Genomic DNA, 5923 nt, shown 5'->3' with positions numbered 1-5923 from the left:
TCCATTGCTAAGGAAATGCTCAATAAATAACACATAGTTTCCAAAAGATTAGCATTAATACACCAATACTATTTCAAAGTGGTACAAATGTGAAAATGACCACCAACTGAAAGAATGAAAAACTGAACATGGTAATATGGTGTGTGTGTATGTGTGTGTGTGTGTATGTGTGTGTGTGTGTGTGTGTGTGTGTGTGTGAGAGAGAGAGAGAGAGAGATGGAGAGAGATGGAGAGAGAGAGAGAGAGAGAGAGAGAGAGAGAGAGAGAGAGAGAGAGAGAGAATGAGAATACATAACTAAAAATAATAAAAACAACGAAGTATGGCTCATGGTACAACACGGACTTTGAAAATATGGCACAGAGTGAAATAAGACAGTCAGAAAACAACACACAGTGGCACACTTGTACTTAGATTGAAGCAAGAGGATCAAGAGTTTGACAGCAGCCTGGGATACTTAGTGAGTTTCAGATCATCCTGGACTACTCAGTAGGACCTCTGTTTTAAAAGAACCACAAAAATACAGAATAAGAATAACAATAAAGACAGAAAGTAGATTAATATGGTTAGGCTGAGAAGAGATCTTCAGGGGTGATAGCTAAAGTATATAGGGTTTCTTTTTGAGTTGATGAAAATATTCTACAAACTTATCATGGCTATATTTGCTCATATTCATGAATATATTAAAACAACTGAACTATGGACTTTAAATGTGTGAATTGAATGTTATGTGAATTATACCTCAATAAAGCTGATTTTGAAAGCAAGTAATAGAATAATGCATGTACTGGTAGCTCATTTGTATAAAAACTACAAGTACATATGCATGTAATATAAACATTTGTCAGTGTATGCAAATATATAGAACATGATTTGGAAGGAAAACCACCCATCTGTTAGCACTGGTTACTTTTGGAGAGGGAACTGGGATTGCCTTCTGCAGCATCCTTCTTTCTCTACCTCCTACTTTGCTTGTTCTCCCAAGTTTCTTTGCAGGCATTCCTACCTCCATTCACCCCTTTAGAAGTCACATTTGATTCTCCTGGATTTCCCCAAACCTCATCTATATTCTGACTCACTCATTCAATGAATATCCATTAAAAACCTACTAGGTACTGTACTGGATATTAGATACATAAGGGCAAAGCAAATAATGCCACCAGTCTCATGAAGCTTACCATCTGGTGGTAAAATGACATAATAAGGAACACCTTGATCAATTATATAGCATTTCAAATACTATTAAATGACAGAGATACAATAAAATGGTGATGAGACACTGACCAAAGTAGGGTTTCCTCATTGAGAGAAAGCCTCTCTGAGGAGCCAACAGTAAAGCTGAGACAAAGACAATGAGAAAAAGGTGAAAGGAAATCATTTTAGGCAGAATGCCAAAGGGATGTCAGCAACGACTGTATTTTATTATATCCATGAAAAGAGCTTAGGTGTCACACAAAGTGTAACTGGAACCTTTTGGAAGCTTCTGATGCAGGGAGATTAATATGGGTAGATTTGCATATTTAAACATTGGGTCCGGATATTGGGTACAGATTGGAAGTAAAGAGGCCAGTGAGGAGACTCCTGCAGTGAGTAAAAGAAATGATGATTGAGGGGATAGATTGGAGTAGAGGAATATGAAATAGGCTCCCTGGAGATAGAGTGGGATTTGCTGGTAATTTGGATGTAGAGGATGAGGAAAAGAAAGAATCAAAGATGGCTCCCAGGAAGGTGCTTGTAGTTGTACATGCCTACAATCCCAACACGCAGGAGGCTAAAGCAAGAGGATCGGGAGTCTAAGGCTACCATGAGCTACATAGAAAGACTCCCTCTTATTTGAAGACTACTCCCAGGAATCTTTTAAGTGTATATATAGATGGAGGATGTCATTTCCTATGACTGGAGGTATATGAAAGTAGCAGGTAGAAGTGGCTGCAAGAAGGAAATTTCAGACAAAGGATACACTCAGATGCCACAGTACCTGCTTAGCATGTGTGTGAGGCTCTGAACCAATCCCTAGCAGAGAAGATGGCAAGAAATTAAGAGAGATTGAGTTTAGGATCTCTTAATTTCAAGATGTGTATTGGTCCTGCCTTCAGCCTTGCCTTATGCCATCCCCAGAGTCACTCTTCTAAAATGCCTACTCTTCTCAAAATCCTTCAGTGAGCCAGGCACAACAAGTGACAGAAATTTGTAATCCCAGGATTTAGGAGGTGAAGACAGGAAGATAAAGAGTTCAAAATAATCCCTAGCTGGATAGAAAACTTGAAGTCAGCCTAGTCTGCCTGAGATCCTGTCCCGAAATAATAAACAGCAACAAGAACAAATGCTTTGGTGGTTTCATGGTATTCAAAGTAAAGTAGGAAAGTCTTCAAACTAATTGATGTGATCTTTCAGGTACTGCTTCTTGTTGGACATCTCCCACCTACATCCTCGCATAGTAGAGTAGACAAACCAATTCATCAATTACTATTTTCATCCTTTGAACTCAACCCACATTCATATGTGAAAATGTTCACCTGCAACGCAACACCAGCACATCACGTTTTCCTCCAGCTTTACAGAAAACACCCAGACTGCCCTCCAACCAATGAACTGGATCTTTCCTAATGTTCCCCCAATGTTCTCACATACTTCTATCTTTGTTGTCTGTAACACTTCCCTGTATTTTCAAGCTTATGGCTTTCCCCCCAAGAATTAGCTTAATGAGGGCAAAGAGAGCACTTATTGCTTTTCTGGCACCTAATATAGTACAAAGTCTTCATAAACCCAACATGTCTCAACTGAGTATCAGTTCTAAGTCTTTCGCTAAGTGCCTTGCAGGTACTTACCCACTTAATTTTTACAATAACTGTATGAAGTGCATACTTTATAAATGCCCAGTTGATAGACAAATAGAGACTTAGAGATGCTATGTAATATGCTCAAGGTCACACAGTAGATAAGACTTACAAACCAGGATGTAACTTCAGAGTCCATGAATATAACCATTACTAGTCTCTCAGTAAAGAATCAGTAAATGAAACCAGGCTTGATGTTATTGGACTGAGCACCCAGCATAGTATTTATATGCAGGATGATCAGGAAATCAAGGTCATCCTTGGTAGTGAATTCTTAGCCAGCTTAGGATACATGAGCTTTTTTCTCTGTTTAATAAATAGAAAATGGGGAAAGTGAAACACATATTTTTTCCTCATGGTAATATTCTGACTTTGGAATTTCATCTTCTCTTTAATTTCAAAATCGCATTTGTTTCAGAGTTTGGAACACAATAAAATTGCAAAAAATGAAAACAATCCTTTGTTATAGAACTCATTCAGGGCCAATGTCACTATCCTCATACCCATGGCACCAAGAAAATGGGCTGACTGCAGAAGTATGTGAAATTAGATGGGATTTAAAATTTTAACATCAAAATTTATAACAGCAAACATTTACTGAGAGCTGCATTTATGCCAGGCATTTTGTTAATTATGTGAATTTTCAGATTTAATCTTTTCAATAGTCCTGTGATATAGGCAATGCTATGATATCCATTTTTTCCCCACAGGGGAAAATGGTTTTAGTGAGATTGCGTGACTTGTTCAAAGTTTCAGAGTTAGTAAGAATCAAACTAGAATTTATGCTGGGGACTTTCTAACTGTAGATATTTGTTCTTTGAACCACTGTGGTAGATTGTTTTTCACCTGAGACGCTAGAGCTATACCACCGAAGGACAGCTACCAGTCACATGTGGCTAGGTAAGTTTAAATAATACACTTAGAATAAAATAACGCCTAATGTACATTAACTATATATCTAGTACTCATAATGAATTTTCAGATATGTGTGTTCCATTTGAAATAGTAGTCATAGATGACAGGAAATTAGTAAGAGGTTATAGGAGGGATTTCTTTTTTAAATTTTCTTCTCATACACAAGACATTTTTTTTAAATCTTGGTTTCTCCTACAATTTCTCTCAGATCCTCCCTATCTCTCTACCCACCCAACTTCATGTTCTTTCTAACTCTCCCCTCTTCTCAAAATCAAAACAAAAACCCAATAAAACAAAAATGCCCCAATTAAACAACCAACCAGAAGTCTCACATAAAAAAATCCCACAAAATTCATTTTGTGTTAGCCAACTATCTCCTCCTAGCATGCGGCCTGCTCTGAAGTGTGGTTGGTACACCCAGTGACACTCTATTGGAGAAAGCTGATTTTCTCATTCCTAGCAGGTATTAATTGCAAACAGCTTTTGGTTACGGGTATAACTTTGTGTCTACTTTACCTTCTCAGCACTATGGCTTTGTCTGGTTTGAACCTATGAACGTTTTGTGTATGCTGCCACCATCTCTGTGAGTCCATACCTGTATTGGCCCTGTTGCATCTGGAAGATAGTTGACTTGGAATCATCCAGTGCCTCTGACTGAAAAACCTCCTATAGTTATTCTTTTAAAGAAGCACAACAATCAAATGACTCCTAATGACATATTGCTGTACCCAAAGATCAACCCTCATCACAGAAGCAGCTTCTTGTAGTAGATGGTAATTAACAGGGAGACTCACAACTGGACAATGTGCAGAGAGCGAGAGACTTAGAAACAGTCCTAAAATGGGGTATCTTCATCAGACCCCTGTGAGGACTTCAGGGAAGGGGACACAGAATATGGTAGTATGAAAGATAAAGAGGAATTGTGGAACAGGAATGGTTAAATGGGGTGTGGTGGTTAGAATGAGAATAGTCCCCAAAGGCTCATATGTTTGAATGCTTGGTTTCCAGTTAGTGCAACTGTTTGAGAAGGATTAGGAGGTGTAGCCTCTTTGAATGAGGTGTGTCATTGGGGGTGGGCTTTGAGGTTTCAAAAGCACATACCAGCACCAACCCCTCTCCTCTCTCTGCCTACTGCCTGAGGGTCAGGATGTAAAGCACTCAGCTACTGCTCCAGCATCATGCCTTTCTGTCTCATACCACAATATCATGTACTAACTCCCCTCTAAAACTATAAGCAAGAACCCCAGATGAAGGCTTTATTTTATAATATTTGTTTTGGTCATGGCATCTCTTCACAGTAACAGAACAGTAATACATGGGGTGGGAGATGGAAAGGTAGGGTAAAGAAGGGAACACAGCGATGGATAGGTAATACTAAATATAATTTTAAAAACATGGGCACCTACTACCATAGAAGCTTCTTAAAATATATACATATGCACATCTAAGAGGAGGTTAAATAGAGTTACCCTATAACAGAGCAACAATGTTCCTACTAGATACCACAAGTCAAAAAACAACCCAAAAACCCAGTGCCAGGAATGGATTATCTATTTTGGAGTTTTTGCCCAGTGAGATTCCATAGCTCCCCAAACATTACAGGGTATTGTCTTCAGTTTTGATACCCTCCAGAACTTGACTGTAAGTTCCCATTGGTGACAAAACCACATATGTGAGTCACGGAACATAGAGAGGGAAAGCTAATACTCATCTGGAATCTTTATCATTAATGACTAGGATTCATGACGCTGGAAGGTGTTATGCATGCTACCAGAGGAGAAAAGCAATTGTCAATCTTACCTAGATGTAGTCCTTGAAAGCTACAGTAACAATCAACCTGGCAAGACATGCTCACTGATATAATAATGGCATGAACCTTATGGGTGTAATGAACCATTTTCTAATTAGATTTAAGACCCACACTACAAGATGAAACTCAAACCTGGTACTGTTATGAGGATCAAGTAACTGTGGCAAGACAAGTCGTAGTCCCTAGGAGAGAAACTACTGCTATTACATTATTAAATAGGCATAGTATTAAACTGAATCAGAATGACTTATTTTTATATACATAGATTAGCAAATATCTCAAATTTCATCAAAGAAACAACTCCTTCCTTCTCCTTCTCCTTCTCCTTCTCCTTCTCCTTCTCCTTCTCCTTCTCCTTCTCCT

Source organism: Grammomys surdaster, unplaced genomic scaffold (genome assembly GCF_004785775.1).
Source record: "Grammomys surdaster isolate TR1022 unplaced genomic scaffold, NIH_TR_1.0 222, whole genome shotgun sequence".
NCBI lineage: Eukaryota > Metazoa > Chordata > Mammalia > Rodentia > Muridae > Grammomys > Grammomys surdaster.
The sequence above is the reverse complement of the archived record's forward strand: the minus strand, read 5'-3'. Positions refer to the sequence as shown.